General features: G+C 47.5%; 1 long non-coding RNA gene across 1 annotated transcript; it reads right to left on the reverse strand.

Annotated features, from left to right (window-relative positions):
• Positions 1–10,319: 10,319 nt before the first annotated feature.
• On the reverse strand, positions 10,320–15,060 carry LOC133263678 (uncharacterized). The gene is made up of 3 exons (XR_009741519.1): positions 14,989–15,060; positions 14,123–14,280; positions 10,320–10,832 (listed from the first exon to the last, which is right to left on the reverse strand). It is a non-coding gene; the product is annotated as an uncharacterized LOC133263678 (long non-coding RNA).
• Positions 15,061–21,399: the final 6,339 nt, after the last annotated feature.

Here is a 21,399-nt window from a genome sequence, read left to right on the forward strand (position 1 = left end):
GGTGGTTTTGGGGTGGTTTGGGGGTTTTGGAGCTGGTTTTGGGGTGATTTGGGTTGTACTTGGCCTGTTTTGGGTCTGTTTCAGGCCTCTGACCATGTATCCCACAGGAGAAGCAGGACAAGGTGGCCTTGGAGTGGTTTTGTCCTGCTTTGGGGGTTCTTTGGGTGCGTTTTGGGACTCTGACTCAGTATGCCATAGGAGAAGCAGGACAAGGTAGTTTTGGGGTGGTTTTGTCCAATTTTTGTCATGTTTTGTGTCTTTTTTGAGGCTCTGACTTTGTGTTCCATAGGAGAAGCAGGACAAGGTGGTTTTGGGGTGGTTTGGGGGTTTTGGAGCTGGTTTTGGGGTTTTTGGAGTGTTTTTGTCCTGTTTTAGGTCTGTTTCAGGGCTCTGACCCTGTATGCCACAGGAGAAGCAGGACAAGGAGGTTTTGGGGTGGTTTTGTCCTATCTTTGTCATGTTTTGTGTCTTTTTTGGGGCTCTGACCCTGTGTTCCATAGGAGAAGCAGGACAAGGTGGTTTTGGGGTGGTTTTGTCCTATTTTTGTCATGTTTTGTGTCTTTTTTGGGGCTCTGACCCTGTGTTCCATAGGAGAAGCAGGACAAGGAGGTTTTGGGGTGGTTTTGTCCTATTTTTGTCATTTTTTTTGTCTTTTTTGTGGCTTTGACCCTGCATCTCATAGGAGAAGCAGGACAAGGTGGTTTTGGGGCTTTTTTGTTCTGTTTTAGGTCTGTTTTGGGGCCCTGACACTGTATCTCATAGCAGAAGGAGGACAAGGTGATTTTGTCCTGCTTTTTGAGGTGTTTTGGGGTGTTTTTGTCCTGTTTCGGGTCTGTTTCAGGCCTCTGACCATGTATCCCACAGGAGAAGCAGGACAAAGAGGTTTTGGGGTGGTTTTGTCCTATTTTTGTCATGCTTTGTGTCTTTTTTGGGGCTCTGACCCTGTGTTCCATAGGAGAAGCAGGACAAGGTGGGTTTGGGTTGGTTTGGGGGTTTTGGAGCTGGTTTGGTGTGATTTGGGTCATACTTGGCTTGTTTTCGTTCTGTTTCAGGGCTGTGACCGTGTATCCCACAGGAGAAGCAGGACAACGTGGTTTTGGGGTGGTTTTCTCCTGTTTTCGGTTTTTTTTTCAGTCTGTTTTTGGGCTCTGACCCTGTACCCCATAGGAGAAGCAGAAGAAGGTGGTTTTGAGGTGTTGTGGGCTGTTTTGGGGGTGTGTTGGGTTCGTTTTGTCAAGTTTGGGGCTATTTGGATCCTCTGACCCTGTATCCCATAGCAGAAGCAGGACAGGGTGGTTTTGGGCTGGTTTTGAGTCGGTTTGGGTCAGTTTTTGGCCTGGTTTGGGTCTGTTTTGGTGCTGTGGTATGGAATACCTCCCTGGCTAGCCTGGGTCAGGTGCCCTGTCTGCTTCCTCCCTGCTTCCCCTCCTCCCTGGCAGAGCATGAGCCTCACAAAGTCCTTGGTCAGGGTAAACATCACTTAGCAACAACCGAAAACATCGGTTTCACCAACATTGTTCCCAGGCTGGTAGTCAAAACACAGCACTGCATCAGCTACCACGAAGGAGAAACATGACTGCTACTGCTGAACCCAGGACAGCAGCCCTCAACCCTTACTGCTTCGACCAGACCCTCCTTGTTAGTGAGGATGAGATCCAGCAGCGCTCCTCTCCTGGTTGGCTCATCCACCATTTGCAGGAGGAAGTTATCATCCATACACTGGAGGAACCTCCTGGACTGTGGCTGGGTTGGTGAGTGGTCCTTCCAGCAAACATCAGGGAAGTTAAAATCCCCCACGACGACCACAGCCTGTGACTGTGAGGCCGCTCTCAGCTGCCTGTAGAAGGCCTCGTCAACTTCCTCACCCTGATCTGGGGGTCTGTAACAGACACCTACAACAGTATCCCCCCTGCCAGCCCGCCCCTTAATTCTCACCCACAGACTCTCAACTCGCTCATCATCTGTCCCTGGACAGAACTCGGTGCATCGTAGTTCCTCCCGCACATAAAGAGCAACCCCACCACCCCTCCTGGCTGGCCTGTCTCCTGAAAAGGACATAGCCCTCCATGACTATATTCCAGTCATGTGAGCTGTCCCACCACGTCTCTGTAATTGCCACCAGATCATAGTCTCCTGACTTAACACAGGTTTCCAACTCCTCCTGCTTATTTCCCATGCTGCGCGCATTGGTGTACAGACATTCCAGGGAGCGAGCTGAGCACACCGATTTCACCCGAGGATTATAGGAGGCCTCCCAGTCTTCATCAGTTCTGGAGCGCTGCCCCACTGGGGCAAGCCCAGCTACAACCCCATCCCCCTTCGAATCTAGTTTAAAGCTCTCCAAATGAGCCCTGCTAATTCGTGCCCCAGCATCCTTTTGCCTCTGTGAGACAAATCTTTCCCACACGCCATTGTCCAGACTGGTGCCCTATAAAACCAGCCGTTATCAAAGAATCCAAAGCCCTGCCTGTAGCACCAGTCTCAAAGCCAATTGTTTATGAACTGAATCTTCCCATTCCTTCCCACATCATCAGTGGAAGATGGAAGGAGTGAGAGAAGCAGCCCCTCCAACCTAAGAAGCAGGGGACTTGCTGCAGACAAGAACGCTTCCCTCCCCACTGCCCACTTCTAGACAGCCCTGTCTCCAGCAGCCCACTCCACGCCTGCCAGAACCACCAGTCCCCTCAACCGCCTGCAGGCAGGCAGAACAATGAGACTTCTGGATCAAACACAGACACTAGTAACTAAATAAATGAATAAACAAGAAATCTAAGGTTGTAACAGTGCTGCGGCTGCTCTGCAGCACACTGCAGGCTCCCTGCCACATTGCAGCCTTCAGAGTTGAAACTGAAAAGATGTTTTGAACCAGTCCCCTATAACCTCTCCACTGGTCCCAGCAGCACCATGATGCACACAAAGAGGAGACGAAAGTCACTGCCACTCCTTGCCAAGCCTTCACTTTGCTCCTTCGTACTATGAATGTAATGAATGGTTCTTTATTTTACAGCTGTACTAATGCCAGTGCAAAAAAAACCAATGACCGTGGGCAAACACATCACCAGTCATTGACAAAAGCTCAGACCAATCTTGGGGAGCAAAGGTGTTGGGATCCCACAGCTGCTGGACTCACACAGGACATAGTTAGAAAATCAGAGCCCAGCTCTGAAGCAAGGTGCCTCCAGTGCAATAGCAGAACTGTGGTCTCAGCAGCATCAGGAGAGATTCTATTGATTTAGCAAGCAAGAAAAATTCAACACATTCTCATCCTAAGAAATAAATTAAACTAAAGGAGCTAAAGGCATGTGGGACTATCATCTTCTCTCCCAAGCTGCTTAGCAGCTACATGAAACCCTTTGAACTCTGATACACTCACCACACTCAGAGTGCATCATACTCGGGTGTATTACCCAGCTGCAGGTTCCTCCCTGAAATGAGCAGGTACCAACGGCCCCTGCCTAAGCCCTCTCCTGCCCCTGCTCAGAGCCTGCCATGACTGAGGGTCCACAGCAGTACCTCTAACAAAGAACACCGTCTCTCACTTGGCTTGCTGGGGTTATCATCTCTCACTTCCCACCCTCCTCCTTCCTCCCAGCGTTCTCTTGAGTCAAGCTCATTCCAACACCTCCTTCCTCGACCTCACATTCTCTCTGTTTCAAGACAAGGAATTACAACCATTTAGATCCAAGCATCACAGTTTAAACGCTGTGGCACAGTTCAGCCACAGACCTGCTGAGCTTAAAACTGACACAAGTGTCCACACATTAATTCTTGCATTACTGTAATTCTGCTTTTTATCCCTCTTCCCATCGGACTCTGACCTTTCAGTTTTAGATTTAAGACAGAAAATATACTTAAATAAATAAATAAAACACCACACCAGGTACCAGGTGGATTTGTTTTACTAGCACAGCAACCGGCTTCAAGCAGCCTGGGCTAGTGGAAGGTAGGTGGGGTGGAACTAGGTGAGCTTTAAAGTCCCTTCTAACCCAAATCACTGTGTGATTCTGTGATTTAGTAACATTCTCCAGGGCATGTTAAGAAACAAGCTGTTTGAATCTCATGTGAGGTTGAGTGGGACCCCAAAGGTTGAAGCCCAAGAGTTTCAGGGCTGCACAATAACCTCATCTCTCCACAGAGCACAAACCAGAGGGAACAATACATTGCCTGGAGTGACAAGCATCTATAGTTCCAGTTATCTGGGACAGGTCAGGGGAGAAAACCACATTGCTTCCACGACTCAGCCCAGGATAAGTGTCACTTCTGAGACTTTATGGGTATTTATTCTTTCACATCTGCACAAAGAAGCATGAAAGTCTAAATAATTACTTTGATATTTCATAAAGCTTGTAATCTGTCAGCCCCTTATGGCTGCTTTTGAAATATTAAAGGAGATATGAATAAACAACCACCCAAAATCAACTGAGCACCTTTTCTTTTCACAAATGGGCTATCGCCCACCCAAGCCTCCTTCATGCCTAAGAAGTTCATACAAACACTTCCAGTTTGAGTCCACCCACCAACTGGGGCCGTGACGAAGGAAACCACAGATTTCTTGTGGATCTGAGCAAAATTTCAGAAATAAAGGAGCCCCAGAAGGAAAAAGAAAGAGAAAAACCACCCAACCAACCAAAGAACCAAAACAACACGAACCAAGAGACTCAGAGGTTCAAGGGCAAAACAGCTCCTCGTAAGCACTTGAAAAGGAAGTAGGAGAGTAGACCATTTAGGGACAGAGGTTATTACCTTCCCCACTCATCTTGAATAAAACTCTGGCTCACACTTTCAGGGAGGCTGTTCAGGAAGGTGTTTTCTAATGACCAGTAACACAACATGGTCCAAGCTGTTTCCATCTTCTACTTCCTTTCACTCGGCTGAATTTTTAGGCAGGATTTCATTGCTTTCTATAACACGGCAGAACTTCCCTCAAAGGCAGCGCTATAAAGTACCTGTCATTTGTTGGGTTTAAAAGCTCGTTTCTTGAGATGTGATTTATCAGCAAGATGCTTCAGCAGTAAAATATTAACCATGGAATCACAGAGTGGTTTGGGTTGAAGGGACCTCAAAACCCATCCAGCTCCAAGCCCCTCCCACAGGCAGAGGCAGCTCCCACCAGGTGCTCCAGCCCCCAGAACATCTCCATGGACTCCTCTGGACTGGGGTTGAACGGATTGAAAGTAGCCCTGAGAAGAAGCACTTGGGGGTGTTGGTCTATGAGAAGCTCCCCATGCCCTGGCTTCAGTGGGCGCTTGAGCCCAGATCCCCTCCCTGTGCTGGGCTGCAACCTCAGAGCATGAGCAGCAGCTCAGGGAGGGGATTCTCCCCCTCTGCTGTGTTCTGGGGAGACCCCCCTGCAGTCCTGATCCAGCTCTGGGGCAACAGCACAAGAGGGACGTGGAGCTGCTGGAGCGAGTCCAGAGGAGGAAATGGAGATGATGCGAGGGCTGGAGCGGCTCTGCTCTGGAGCCAGGCTGAGAGAGCTGGGCTGGTTCCACCTGCACAAGAGAAGGCTCCTCAAGGGGAGACCTTAGAGCAGCTCCAGTGCCTAAAGGGGCTACAGGAAACCTGGAGAGGGGCCTTGGGTAACGGCCTGCAGGAACACCAAACAGGAGGGAAACCCTCGCCTTCTCGTGGCCCCATCCAGCAAAAAGTTCCAGGACCTTTTAGGCAATGAAAGGCACACACATTAAGAACACAATAAGCAAGGGCTGGAGCCAGGACTAACAGAACCAGCGCTGAGGGAAAACCTTGGCAAGGCTGTCACACAGAAAGCCTGCCTGGCAGCAAGGAACACTGTCTCCGCCCAAAAGGCACTCCCTCACAGTTGAACATTGGGCCATACAGTCACACTTTTACTGCTTTCTTCCCTGCTAGGGTAATCACAACTAAAATCCAGGTAAATGGGATTTAAGCAGCGACCCAAAGCCCCACTTGCCAAAAGCACAGGCCAGAAAGGATGGAGGAATTCGGCACTTCACCCTCTGAAGGGGGACACAGCCCAGTTCCATGCACACAACCACACCAACTGCTTTGCCAGCAAAGCCTTGTGCTTCACACCTAGGCTTCTCCTGCATGTTTGTTCACAGCAGGTGAGACATAACAGTTCTCTTCCTTTAAAACCTACCAACCCATCCTTGTTTGGCCACTGCTGATGGCTCACAGGGACCAGCCCAACTGAGCCCTACACAGGGAGCACAGATCCAGCCCCACGCTGCCACCAGGCACTGGCAAAGGCTCTGCCAGTGGCAAAGAGGAACATCATTTCCTTGGGCAAAAGCTTCACTGCATTATTACAAGAAAATGGTTTTCACAATTACATTGAAAAAAATCCAGATGGTTGGGAACACATGTTAGCACTCCATGCAACACAGAAACAGTTTCATGACATGTTATAGCATCCAGCTCTTTCTGTAGAGCTGAGAGAATGCTACTTCTGTTCTCTCAGTGCCACTCTCTTCTGTTGAGAGAGCTTTTTGGAAAGATTGCATCTCATCAGCACATCCACAGCACCTACCAAAATGCAGTCCCCATCTCATGCCAAGCCTCTGCAACCCAACAGCAAGAGAGGGACGTCAGAAGAGCACCTCTGACACACAAACAAGGACAGGTGAAGACTGGGCCTGCTTTGGCAACACCAGTATCAGCAAAGGAAGCAAAACTGTGGCTCACCTTGTAACAGGAAAGAAAAAGCAGCTCCCACTCTCCAAAGCTGCTCTTCACACAGAGCAGGGGGACACTGGACAAGGTGAGCATGTGCTGGCACTTGAGAGCCACCTACAAACTGCACTGACCACTGCAAGCAAGAACCTGGAGAGCTGCTGCAGCTGCAGGCCCCGCCTGCGGGGCTTGTCCCACAGAACACCAGTGCAGCCAAACACAAGCTCCAGCCTGAGCTTACCTTTAAAGGGACTTTGCTTTCTTCCGCCCTTATTTAGCAGGGACTCCCACGTCCTACCCAGAAAAGGCAAGCCTCAGGAGCTCTTGTAATGTTATTTATGAATTATAACCCTTTTCAATGGACAAGATTTAGAGAAGAAAGATTTGAAGGAAAGGGACAAGTGTCCCTCTGACAAATCCACATTTAAGGAAGTTTTTTTTCTGAGCCACAGAAGCAGAGGTCAAAGCCCAGCCCAGCCCAGCCAAATGAGCTGCTGCAGATGAAAGCACAGTGCTCCTACAGGAATCTTTCACACCTTAAAAGTTCCAGGAAGTTTTTGGAGAGCTCTAAACCCCTGCATCAATTTTAGTTGATTTTAAATCTGACCGTTAAGTACCCCAGCCTCATGCAGGTAGCTTAAAATACAGCTAACAATTCTTGGGGACTCCAACAAGTTTCTGCCTGCAACTCAAAATTGCAGACAACCCTTTTTCTGTAAGCCTTATACCTTAAGCACCTTGTATCTTAACACTCACGGCCTCATTTCAAATAGGACTTCACCACAAGTTTCTTCATCCAGTGTCAGCATTGTTTGGTCTTCCACAGCCCTCACATGCTCACAAAGGAGGTGATGGGCACTCCCAGGGCCATTGAACTCCCTTTCAGGGGAGAGTGCCAAAGGAAACATCCCCCCTGGCAAATGCACACAGAAGGAAACAAACTTCTTGACCATGTATTGTTTCCTGTAAACCCCATCTCAGTCTTGCTCTCTGTCTCTCTCACACACACATACCTTTTTCTTTACATTGCAAATGTGACTCTCAGCATCATTACATTTTCCTTTGGGAAACCAAGAACATTAACCTCAAAACTGTGTCCAGAGAATATGCCCATTTGATTGCTTCCCAGCCCAGCAACAGAAAATTAGGGTATTACCATCACTATTACTCATGCCTGCAGTTTAGAAATACAAAGGTTAACAAAGCCATTTCATTCCCTGGAAACAAGTCTAGATTGAGCTGTCTTTCCAGTCTACAAGGGGGCCTCCAGTCTCTAGGGGGCCTCCAAGGATGCTGGAGGGGGACTCTTCACTAGGGACTGCAGTGACAGGACAAGGGATAACGGCTTAAAACTTAAACAGGGGAAGTTGAGATTGGACAGAAGGAAGAAGTTCCTTACTTTTGCACAGATCCAACACGTGCAAATCTCTCGAGCTACAAAGCTCCGTGGCAAGGGCCAAATCACCTCCAAGTGATCACCTCACTTTTCACTCACTGAGATTGCAACTGAATTGGTGGTGATGAAGGTACCTGGAGTAAGAAAAACGGTCCAGTTTCAAACCAAAGATACTCATTTTGCTTTGCACCTCGGTGGCTTTGCACAAGATGGGCCAGCCCACGTTCCCTAGTGCACCAGGAGCCACATGCAATTTCAGACAGTGATCTCCAGGGGGAACCAAACCTCTACCAAGGGGGAATTGCAGAGCAGTACACGGAGAGGTGTGTATCTCCTGCCTCCCCAGTTCCTCCTTCCACTGCTTCCCAGCCAGTCTGACACAGGACTCAGCTCTAGGGAAGGTGGCACCTCCTCAGTCTCCCAGATGTGGAGCCCACCCACCCAGCTCACATCCGACCATCCCACACCCATGGGCTCCAGCAGCTCTTGGAAGAGGAGGAGTCCAGGCAGGAAGGGGGAGCCACCTGCTCCCTTTCAAACCCATCCTCCACCGACTTGCAAATTAAAGGGGCACACAAGTAACACTGCCCCAGGCTTCAGGAACAGCACAGGGACAGAGTGGAACAGAGCCCCTGTCCCACAGTAGAACTGCATCAGAGCTGACCTCCAGCAAAAGACACATCTGTTGGCACAGGCCAGGCTCGCTGGGGCCTCCATGCAGCGATGGCTCTCAATTCCATAAACTGTGTGCTTGTAGCAGCCTCCTGAGCCTCGGAGCATCAACTAACAGCAGAGAAAGACACAAACAAATTCCAAGAACATTAAGCTGAGTGCAGAGGTTTAAATCTGCTCCCCAGGCACATCTGATGTAAGAAATCCACAGCACACAGATCATGCAATCACAGACTGCTTTGGGTTGAAAGGGACCCTAAAGCTCATCCAGTTCCAACCCCCTGCCACCATGTGACAATGGTACCTTTCAATCTACCTTCCTCCTCCACCTGAGGCGTCCTGGCCATCCAAAAGGAAGTTTCCACTGAGCAGTGGGGAAAGAACACGCAGGTGACCCCCAACATATGCACAGCCTTGCTATACAGCTGGAAAATTAACATGGGAAATGCTGGTTATTCCACCCATTCCTCAAACAACAGAGACTTCAGGAGATTCACAAATTCGAGGAGACCAAGGGCAGGTTGGACAGGGCTCGGAGCAACCTGCTCTACTGGAAGGTGTCCCTGCCCATAGCAGGGGGCTGCAGCTGGGTGAGCCTTAAGGTCCCTTCCAACCCAAACCACTCTAGGATTCTATGATATTCTGGATTTCGTAAGACAGGCAAATCAACACTTTTCCTAAAATTTGCAGCTTTTAGGCTGCTTCCCAGAATATGACAGAACACAATCTTTTTAATCTGAGCTATCACTATGAAACTCAAAACTAATGCTTCCAGCCCTGGTCCTGCTTGCACCCGATACAAGCCTCAAACAAATCTCCTGAAGATACTCACATATTGGTGTGAATCTGAGTCAAAGCCACTGCCTGTAACCAATGTCAGTGTCTACAGCACTTTACATTCAATTCCTGCTTTAGCTAAAAATAGTAGGCTCCTATCTATGCACACACAGCTCCTATTTACTTCATGAAATTGCTTTACAGTGCTGCATCAAATTCCTGTTCTTTAATAAAAATGGGTTCTCTGCTTTTCTCTCTATTCACAGCACTGATGAAATGTGACAAGATTTTCTTTAGACATCTCACGGCCTTCTCTGATGCTAAAAACGATAGAAGAGAGAAGTATTTGTTCAAGTAACCAGCAGAAGCATCAGTGGGCTCAGGACGTCCCACAAATATTCAGAACAACACAGCAGTGGGCTCGCGAAACTGCTCATGATGAACCAGTTCCTTGACGCCAGGCATTTCACTAGGAAAGCCTCGCTGCAGCCACTCTCTTTGGGGATTGCCCTTCACAGAACTGTTCAAAGTTAATCATGCAGCAAAGCCAAGAGACAAGGAACTCATCCCTGCCACACCACAAAAATTAGGGATGTGCCGGCATCTTCACGAGGTACTGATTGCCACAGTTTATTGAACACCAATGCTGAAGGCCTTACCAGCCTCACAGGGAAGAACTTGTGCCTGAGATCTCCCTTGACCTGCTCCTCACGCCCTGGGGGGGGATGCAGCCCAGCACACAGGGGGGTTCTGGGCTCAAGCGCACACTCAAGCCAGGTCACGGGGAGATTCTCGTCACCCAAAACCCCAAATCCTTCTTCTCAGGGCTGCTCCATCCGATCCCCACTAGACTGTGCTCACAGTCCCACAACAACACGTTCAAATGCCCTCGTGTGCCCATTCCACTGGAATGACAGACTGCAGTATCTTTGTTTCAGGGACCTCACAGCGCTGATGAAACCTTCCCACTTCTCTGTGGGGTGTTCTCCCTCTGCTGTGTACCTCAGGAGGCAGGAGTTATTTTAGCAGACAGCAGAATCACAGGAAAAAACAACAGAAAATTCGATTCCCAGCTCTTGGCCACGGTCACAAGCTCACTCTTCACAGCAGGATTTTAATAGCTTGAAATGTAAAACTACAGCTTGGAAGATGAAATTTGGTTTCATTAATGTAATACTGCTTTTTTAAACAATACTTCATTTGGAAATGTTACTACCTGAGTAAGTGTCTACTTTTTTAATTTCAATTTAGAAAATGAGAGAAGGAAAGAGAGCATTTACCTTTGTCCGTCAGCAGAGCTTCACCCCAGAATGGCTCCCAACCAGTTTGTAACCTGGAAACCAACAAAACAATAATCAAACTATTGATTGGAACCTGCAATAACTCAAACACAAAACATGCCAATCGGTACACCAAATCATACAGCATCACAGCCTCAACGCTGCTCTTTCCCATTGGCCCAAGGTGGCCCAAGGTACCCAGTGCCACCCACAGTATTCTCCATTTCCTTCTGGGAGCACAGGGGAGCAAAGGCCATGGCTGCCCAAAGGACTTCAGACAACTTGGAACACCTTCTCCTCACCGGCTATTTATTTCTATTGCTCTGTCCTGTTTGAATCAACAGAGGGTGGCCAGAAGACTTCTCCATGTGACAGGAAGGCAGACCAACAGGTCTAGCCCAGTGACGTGGAACACCTCGCTGAGCCCGGGGGGATAGGATGTGGGAAGGAGCAGGACAGGGAACCAGAAGCATCTCCCCCCATCCCTAAGCCATCATCCCACAACAGACTTTTCCCCAGAACCACAGAGACCTAATTCCCACTGCTTCTTGGTAGGTCTGACCAGCCTGGAGGACAACATCTGATTCAGCAGGGAGGGCAGAGGCAACGAACCACAATGCAGGGCTCAGCTTGAACCCAGACTTCACAGGTTCACCAATTCCACCTTCACTGGCCATGAAGGAGCTGCAGAGAGGGCGCCGCTGCGTTATGCCCAGAGGAAAGCTGATTTCACGTCACCTTCCTGCTCCTCAACCAAGATCAATACAACTTCATTTCAATTTACTGGCCCAGGAAGATTAATTCCACAGCATTTCTTAAGCACTAAGTACTATTATTACCAAAACTGCTCGAGCTGGGTTCTTTTTCCTCTTTGAAAAAAGGGCCTAGGGACCAATATGTCTGAAGGATTAAAAGTCACTTCAAAAACCAACATAAAAATAAGAGGGATTTGAGAAGCCCGACTGGGTCGTTCACACTGCAGCACTTACACATCGATGGCCTGGCTGTCCCCACACCAGCACATCTCAACTGACTGCTTTAGGCTGACATTTATATTAACACTTTCAGGAGAAAAATCAACTTTTAGGTATCAAGTCTTCTTCCTGCCAGTCAGCATGAAATTAACAGGGGAGAAAAGCCTTCTGCTCAGCAGAACTGCCCTTCATCTCCTACAGCAAGTAGCACAGGGAGCCTGCTCATACATCACCATGTGTCTCTCGCATGGTGAGGTCCCAGGGGAGTGTGACTGTGCCCCAGCGTCCCCCACAGCTCCCAGGACACTGAGCCACGAACTACAGTGAGAGCTGCACCAGCTAAAAATTAAACTGTGTGAAGATGCAGATGCCCACGTGGCTGAGGACACTCCTGTCTCCTCACACCGGTTCTAGCCTTGCTGGGGGCTAGGACACAGGCAATTTGAGCCTGACCAGTCCCCTGAAGCAACTCTCCAGGAGACTCTATGGTATGGACAGCACAAGGGAAGTGGCTGCAGGAGCAACCAGTGGGAACCCCCTGTTACATGGCAACGGGGCCAATTGCCACATTAAGCAGGGCTTTGGGGACATCAGTGTCAGGCTGCTCCTACGTCCTGAAGCTCCCTCTCCCCATCCAGCTCTGTGGGAATGGACAATATTCCAGCCTTTGCCTCCCTAAATGAATAAACCCCTATACAGCACGGAAGAAAGAACTACTGCAAGCCAAAAAAGCCTTGGTATTTCATACGGCCAATCCTCCAATCCTCTCCTGGAGAAAGGCATCAGTACTTCTAACATGGAATTTATAGACTCAAAAGCCAAATGCAATACCAGGGACACTTATCTATGACCGGATGAGACCCAGAAGACCCTGTGGCAACTTCTGACCGACACTAGGAGGGACAGCCAAACGCACAACTGCATTTGGCTGCACCACATCATCTCTCCCGCTTTTCTTCCAAGTAACACAGAGCTGGCAAATACGTGTGGTTCTATCAAGCCATCTCCTTGAATAAAAGCTGTCTTGTTCAAAGCACTGATTATTTGTTGAAGGTGACACTCGTGCAGAAAGGGAAACTTCACACTAGGAGACTCTTTACAGGCAAAAAAGATCCCAGTTTTCTGCAAGAGGGCAGTTTAAAAGGGCCTGAGCTGAAATCACTGACACACAGCAGTAACCCATCATCACTGATTTAAGGTGCATTTTTAAAGGAGTAACACAACTGCTGCACTAGAACCACCACCCAAAAGACAATGTTCTGGTAAAGCTAGAAAATTAATAAGGAAAACAAGAAATACTGTTGTTGAAAGGAACCTGCTCAAACTATATCACTATTTTATACAAATATAGAAAGAAGTGGAATCTGGGCAGTGGAGGTTTTCAGATTGCCCAAGCATGATGGAGAAACACCCAGCCTCATTCCTAGCTCTGCTCAATCTTCAAGAAAGGGCTTTTAAAAACCACAAAAGTCTTGTGATTTGTGGAAGGACTTGCTTCCATGAACTCAAAGCAGGACAGAAGATATCAGAAAGGTCTGCAGGACTGCAGTCCAAAAAAATTACAGCAGGAAGGTGACCTTCCCTCCAGAGCTGCTTTCCTTCTCCAAGTGGCCACTTCTACAGACCATAAGAAAAGCACAGTTTCATTCACTGCCCAAAACCAAACCAATACAGATGCGGTCAGAAAGTGAACCAGTGTGAAACACCCCTGTGACTGCCACGGCACAACGCAGAGCCAGCACAGTCCCTGCACCACAGAACAGCCAGGGCAGTCTCACCAGCCCATCTCAGGCCCCTCTGTGGCAAAGCAACACCTGAGCTGCCTGGGGGGACTTGGTGCACCCTTCCATAGGGGCAGCAGCCCCTCCAACCTAAGAAGCAGGGGACTTGCTGCAGACAAGAACGCTTCCCTCCCCACTGCCCACTTCTAGACAGCCCTGTCTCCAGCAGCCCACTCCACGCCTGCCAGAACCACCAGTCCCCCCCCTCAACCGCCTGCAGGCAGGCAGAACAATGAGACTTCTGGATCAAACACAGACACTAGTAACTAAATAAATGAATAAACAAGAAATCTAAGGTTGTCACAGTGCTGCGGCTGCTCTGCAGCACACTGCAGGCTCCCTGCCACATTGCAGCCTTCAGAGTTGAAACTGAAAAGATGTTTTGAACCAGTCCCCTATAACCTCTCCACTGGTCCCAGCAGCACCATGATGGACACAAAGAGGAGACGAAAGTCACTGCCACTCCTTGCCAAGCCTTCACTTTGCTCCTTCACACTATGAATGTAATGAATGGCTCTTTATTTCATAGCTGTACTAATGCCAGTGCAAAAAAAAACAATGACCGTGGGCAAACACATCACCAGTCACTGACAAAAGCTCAGACCAATCCTGGGGAGCAAAGGTGTTGGGATCCCACAGCTGCTGGACTCACACAGGACATAGTTAGAAAATCAGAGCCCAGCTCTGAAGCAAGGTGCCTCCAGTGCAATAGCAGAACTGTGGTCTCAGCAGCATCAGGAGAGATTCTATTGATTTAGCAAGCAAGACAAATTCAACACATTCTCATCCTAAGAAATAAAAGAAATTAAGCTAAACTGCCTTCAGTCTCCAACTGAACAGAAGCTCCCATCACCCTTCTCCTGGCTCTGCCACTCAGAACTGAGGCTTCTGAACTGCAGGGCCCTCAGGCCAGCTCTTCTCAAACTTGTCCTCCTTTGGTTTGAAAAGGCCATTAAGTTCTCTACAGCTTGTTGGAAGGCCCTCATCTCATCAGCAGTGGATTGGTAAAGTTCATTTGAACTACCTTCTTCTCTGCAAATAAAGTTTCAGTAACAAAATCAGAGTTTGAAACAGAAGTAAAAGCAGAGGCAAAGCTGATCTTTAAGTAGTCTTAGAGGAACACACACCCTAAAGGAGCTAAAGGCATGTGGGACTATCATCTTCTCTCCCAAGCTGCTTAGCAGCTACATGAAACCCTTTGAACTCTGATACACTCACCACACTCAGAGTGCATCACACTCGGGTGTATTACCCAGCTGCAGGTTCCTCCCTGAAATGAGCAGGTACCAACGGCCCCTGCCTAAGCCCTCTCCTGCCCCTGCTCAGAGCCTGCCACGACTGAGGGTCCACAGCAGAACCTCTAACAAAGAACACCGTCTCTCACTTGGCTTGCTAAAAGGCCACCACTAAGACTTCAAAGCCTGGGCCACCATCTGCTCTTTGCAGAACCTCACCTTGATTTGTGAGCGCTTCTCTCAGAGCTGGGGTTATCATCTCTCACTTCCCACCCTCCTCCTTCCTCCCAGCGTTCTCTTGAGTCAAGCTCATTCCAACACCTCCTTCCTCGACCTCACATTCTCTCAGTTTCAAGACAAGGAATTACAACCATTTAGATCCAAGCATCACAGTTTAAACGCTGTGGCACAGTTCAGCCACAGACCTGCTGAGCTTAAAACTGACACAAGTGTCCACACGTTAATTCTTGCATTCCTGTAATTCTGCTTTTTACCCCTCTTCCCATCGGACTCTGACCTTTCAGTTTTAGATTTAAGACAGAAAATATACTTAAATAAATAAATAAAACACCACACCAGGAACCAGGTGGACTTGTTCTACTAACACAGCAACCGGCTTCAAGCAGCCTGGGCTAGTGGAAGGTAGGTGGGGTGGAACTAGGTGAGCTTTAAAGTCCCTTCTAACCCAAAGCACTGTGTGATTCTGTGATTTAGTAACATTCTCCAGGGCATGTTAAGAAACAAGCTGTTTGAATCTCATGTGAGGTTGAGTGGGACCCCAAAGGTTGAAGCCCAAGAGTTTCATGGCTGCACAATAACCTCATCTCTCCACAGAGCACAAACCAGAGGGGACAATACATTGCCTGGAGTGACAAACATCTATAGTTCCAGTTATCTGGGACAGGTCAGGGGAGAAAACCACATCGCTACCACGACTCAGCCCAGGATAAGTGTCACTTCTGAGACTTTATGGGTATTTATTCTTTCACATCTGCACAAAGAAGCATGAAAGTCTAAATAATTAAATAATTTAATTCCAAAAATGGAATAAAACCTGCAAGAAATGAGCAAAAATAAGATAAGAATGACCAGCAATTGCTTAGAAACAGCCAAAAAAAGATTTTAAATGGGTTATAAAGAAGCAAAAATGGGTTAAACCAAGTCAGGAAAGGGCCAAAATGGGTTAGAAATAGAAAGAAATTTGTAAGAAATGGAGAAAAATCCTTTGAAAATGGCCAAAATGGCTTAAAAAGAGGCAGTACTGTGCAAAAAAGGGTTAGAAATAGCTCAAGCCAGTTTAGAAATAGGTAAGAAAAGCTTAAACCAGACTAGAAACTTCCATAAATACTTGACATTTAGCCAAAAATGGAATAAAACCTGCAAGAAAAAATGGGCAAAAATAAGACAAGAATGACCAGCAATTGTTTAGAAATAGCCAAAAAAAAACTTAAAAGAGTCAGAAAGAGCCAAAAATGGTTTAAACCTGGTTAGAAATAGGCAAAAATGGTATAGAAACAGAAAGAAATTGGTAAGAACAGGAAAAAAATGGCTTGGAAATGGCCAAAATGACTTAAGAAGAGTTAGAATCGGGCAAACAAGGGTTAGAAATAGCTCAAGCCAGTTTCGAAATAGCTAGGAAAAGGTTAAAACAGGCTGGAAATGGCAAGAAACAGTTCAGACTCAGTCAACAATGCATAAAATTACTAAGAAATAGGAAAAATAGATAAGAATGTCCAGCAATTGTTTAGAAATAGCCAAAAAAGAATTAAAAGGAGTTAGAAAGGGCCAAAAATGGTTTAAATCAAGTCAGGAAAGGGCAAAAACAGGTTAGAAATAGAAAGAAATTGGTAAGAACTGGACAGAAAGGGTTTGGGAATGGCCAAAATGGCTTAAAAAGAGGCAGTATTGTGCAAAAAGGGGGTTAGAAATAGCTCAAGCCAGTTTAGAAATAGCTAAGAAAAGCTTAAACCAGGCTAGAAACTTCCATAAATAGTTCAGATTTTGCCAAAAATGGAATAAAACCTGCAAGAAATGGACAAAAATAAGAATGACCAGCAATTGCTTAGAAATAGCCAAAAAAAGATTTGAAATGGGTTATAAGGAACCAAAAATGTTTTAAACCAAGTCAGGAAAGGGCCAAAACGGGTTAGAAATAGAAATAAATTGGTAAGAAATGTTGAAAAATGGATTGAAAATGGCCAAAATTACTTAAAAAGAGTCAGTATTGCGCAAAAAAAGTGTTTGATATAGCTCAAGTCAGTTTAGAACATTCAGTTCAGCATAGTTCAGAATAGTTCAGAAATTGCCATAAAATGGCTTAAAACAGGCAAGAAATGGGCAAAAATCAGATAAGAATGACCAGCAATTGCTTAGAAATAGACAAAAAAGCCTTAAAATGGTTTAGAAAGGGCCAAAAATGGTTTAAACCTGGTCAGGAAAGGGCAAAAGCTGTGTTAGGAACAGAAAAAAAATTGGTAAGAACTGGACAGAAAGGGTTTGGGAATGGCCAAAATGACTTAAAAAGTGTTAGAACTGGGCAAAAAAGGGTTAGAAATAGCTCAAGCCAGTTTAGAAATAGCTAAGAAATGCTTAAACCAGGCTAGAAACTTCCATAAATAGTTCAGAAATTGCCATAAAATGGCTTAAAACTGGTAAGAAATGGGCAAAAATAAGATAAGAATGACCAGCAATTGTTTAGAAATAGCCAAAAAAGACTTAAAATGGGTTAGAAAGGGCCAAAAATGGTTTAAATCAAGGGAGGAAAGGGCAAAACCAGGTTAGAAATAGAAAGACATTGGTAAGACCTGGACAGAAAGGGTTCGGGAATGGCCAAAAGGGATTAAAAAGAGTCAGTATTGTGCAAAAAAAGGGTTAGATATAGCTCAAGCCAGCTTAGAAATAGGTAAGAAAAGCTTAAACCAGGCTAGAAACTTCCATAAATTGTTCAGAAATTGCCAAAAATGGAATAAAACCTGCAAGAAATGGGCAAAAATAAGACAAGAATGACCAGCAATTGCTTAGAAATAACCAAAAAAAGATTTTAAATGGGTTATAAAGAAGCAAAAATGGGTTAAACCAAGTCAGGAAAGGGCCAAAACAGGTTAGAAATAGAAAGAAATTTGTAAGAAATGGAGAAAAATCCTTTGAAAATGGCCAAAATGGCTTAAAAAGAGGCAGTACTGCACAAAAAAAGAGTTAGAAATAGCTCAAGCCAGTTTAGAAATAGGTAAGAAAAGCTTAAACCAAACTAGAAACTTCCATAAATAGTTGACATTTAGCCAAAAAAGGAATAAAACCTACAAAAAATGGGCAAAAATAAGGTAAGAATGACCAGCAATTGTTTAGAAGTAGCCAAAAAAGACTTAAACCAGGCTAGAAACTTCCATAAATAGTTCAGATTTAGCCAAAAAAGGAATAAAACCTACAAAAAATGGGCAAAAATAAGGTAAGAATGACCAGCAATTGTTTAGAAATAGCCAAAAAAGACCTAAAATGTGTTAGAAAAAGCCAAAAATGGTTTAAACCAAGTCAGGAAAGGGCAAAACCAGCTTAGGAACAGAAAAAAAATTGCTAAGAACTGCACAGAAATGGTTTGGGAATGGCCAAAATGACCTTAAAGAGTCAGTATTGTGCAAAAAAGGGTTAGAAATAGCTCAAGCCAGTTTAGAAATAGGTGAGAAAAGCTTAAACCAGGCTAGAAATGCCCATAAAAAAGTGAAACATTAGCCAAAAATGGCATAAACCAGGTAAGAAATGGGCAAAAATAAGGTGAGAATGACCACCCATTGTTTAGAAATAGCCAAAAAAAAGTTAAAGCGGGTCAGAAAGGTCCAAAAATGGGTTAAACTAAGTTAGGGAAGGCCAAAAAAAGGGGTAGAAAGAAATTGGTAAGTACAGGACAAGAACAGTTTGGAAATGGCCATAATGGCTTAAAAAGAGTTAGAATTGGGCCAAGAAATAGCTCAAGCCAGTTAAGAAATAGCTAAGAAAAGCTGAAACCAGGCTAGAAATGGCCATGAATTCTTTAGGAATTGCCAAAAACGGCTTAAAACTGGTAAGACATGGGCAAAATAAGATAGACATGGTCATCAATTGTTTAGAAGTGGTAAAAAATGCTTCAAACAGGGGACAAGCAGGCAAGAATGGACATGGAATAGCCAAAAAAAAGCTTAAAACTGGTAAGAAATGGCCAAAATTAGGATACAAATGGCCATAATTCTTTTAGAAATAGCCAGACTTAAAATGGGTTAGAAATTGGCAACACTGGGTTAGGAATGGCCAAAAATGGCTCAAACCGCGTCAGGAAAGAGCAAAAATGGGTTAGAAATGGCAAGAAATTAGTAAGAAATGGACAAAAAACGTTTGGAAAAGGTCAAAATGGTTCAAAAAGTTTTAGAATTGGGGAAAAAAGGGTTCAAAACAGCCTGAACCAGTTAAGAAATAGCTAGGAAAAGCTTAAAATAGGCTTCCATAAATAGTTCAGATTTAGCCAAAAATGGAATAAAACCTGCAACTCAATCATGTACCAAGGAAAGAGTCAGGGCATTTTCAGCTCTGTCTTGAACACTGCCAGCCATGGGGCAGCCACAGCTTCTCTGGGCACCCTGTGCCACTGTCCCACCACCTCACAGGGAACAACTTCTAAGATCTCATCTCAATCTCCCCTCTCTGTCACGTTAAAATCGTTCCCCCTTGGCCCATCCCCACAGGCCCTTGCTCTCCCCACAAGAAATGAGGGCAGATCCCAGGATCATCCCTCGGCAGCCGCAGCGCTCCGCTGCCGGCTCAGCCAGCCCAACTCACACACCGAGTCCAAAGCAGCCACTCTGGGGAAGTCTCTTGAGGTGTTCTGGCAACTCCTACAGCACCCCAAGATCGCCATCGCCACCCACCTCCTTCCACGCTCCTGCGTCCACAGGCGGCACCGGCTCCGAGACACCAAGACGGGAACCACCAGAGGAGCTGCTCTTGCCTCCTCCACCGGTAGCTTGTGTTCCGTGGGGCAGCTGTCGTCTCCCGGTGCCTCTGCTGGAGGGTTCCGTGGGGTTCTGTGACCTCACACACCTGAACACGGGGAGTTCCAGAATCAGCCACCCCTGTGGTCTCCATGTCCCCAAGGTCATTGTGATGCAGGAGCTCTGACTGGGTCCATGGGGAGCTCTGGAGGTGCTGCAGGCATTCTCTGGGATTCTCTAGGGGTATCCCCAGGATGCCCTGGGAGTGCACAGAGACACAGGGCCGTGGAGCAAGCTGCTCTAGTGGAAGGTGTCCCTGCCCGTGCCTTTGGGGGTTGGAGCTGGCTGAGCTTTAAGGTCCCTTCCAGCCCACTCTGGGATTCCATGATTCTCTGCTGTGCCAACGTCGGTCCCTCTCCACTCCTCGTAGGTGGCCGTGACGCCCTGTTCCACGGCCCACGTTGAGCTGTGACCCCTCGCATGCTCCACCTCCGGACCAAAGGCACTGAGGAAGAGCAGCCCGTGAGGGACCTCCCCGAGCCGGCTGGGCAGAGGCTGGTCCCCCCGCAGCCACTCCCGGAGCACCCCTGGGTGCCCAGTGGCCATGGGCACGATGCTGCCGCCATCCCAAAGCCGTGGCGGTCGCTGTGGATTTGCCCATTGTGACGGGGCCCCCACGGTGAGCGTGGGCTCTTTAAGGAGGGAGAGCCCTGCAGTAACCGGTGCAGAGGAGAGCCCTCCCCTCCCTCGGGAGGCTGCATCTCCCGGGGCTGCCCTGCGCATCCAGGTCCGTGTTCTTTGACTTTGCAATCCTGTTTTAGTGTTGGCCTCAAACACATTGTGGGTGCGTGCGTGGGTTTTGGGGGGTTCCCTGTAGAAACGGCTTCATGTAACCAAAAACGGGGGCGGGAAAGGTGGGGGGGGGGTCATTAAGTGCCTGTTGATGAACTGTCTGTGGGGAAGGGGGGGGATGGGCCTCACCTCCCCCCCAGCACCCCAAAACGGGGGTGGTGGGTGTTGGGGGAGGGTCCCCAAGGGACACAACCTCCCATCCCCCACCCGGGAGTGTTGGGGTGTGGCACCTCCCCCCTCTTTATACCCGGGATGGGAGAGGGGAGGATAAAGGGGGGGATGGGGGGGGGGTCTATCCGAAGCCTTATTGACACCGATGTAAATAGCGCGGGGGGGAGGGAGGGGAGAGGGGAGGGGTCACCTTAAGAATGTATAAAAAGGAAACTTAACCAATAAATGAAGATTTCACAGGAAATCGAGGCCCCCTCTCCCCCACGTGTTTCGGCCTTTCCCCATCCCCGTTCCGCGATGCTCTCCGCACTTCCGGGTTTGTTGCCTCTGTTGCCTAGCAACGGGGTCTCCGCGTACCGCTTCCTGCGCGTTGCCAGGCTACGGCCCATGGGGCTGAATATGGGGCCTTTCCTCGCCCCTCCCCCTCATTTGTCCCCTCTTCCCCTCCCCCACCGCATACCCATTTTCTCCCCTCCCCCCCTTACCCCCCCATTCCCCCTCCCCCTTTTTCCCACCCCCATTCCCCACATTCCTGCCATTTCTCCCCCTCTCCCTCCATCCCTCCCCATTTCTCATCCCACCATCGTTACCCCCCCCTTATTTACATGCAATTAGCGTAGGACCTGCTTTATCCACACGCACTTCATGTAGG

This window comes from Pezoporus flaviventris, unplaced genomic scaffold (assembly GCF_033815535.1).
Source record: "Pezoporus flaviventris isolate CSIRO_AGI_PZ_B2104156 unplaced genomic scaffold, CSIRO_AGI_Pfla_v1 ptg000411l, whole genome shotgun sequence".
Taxonomy (NCBI): Eukaryota; Metazoa; Chordata; class Aves; order Psittaciformes; family Psittacidae; genus Pezoporus; species Pezoporus flaviventris.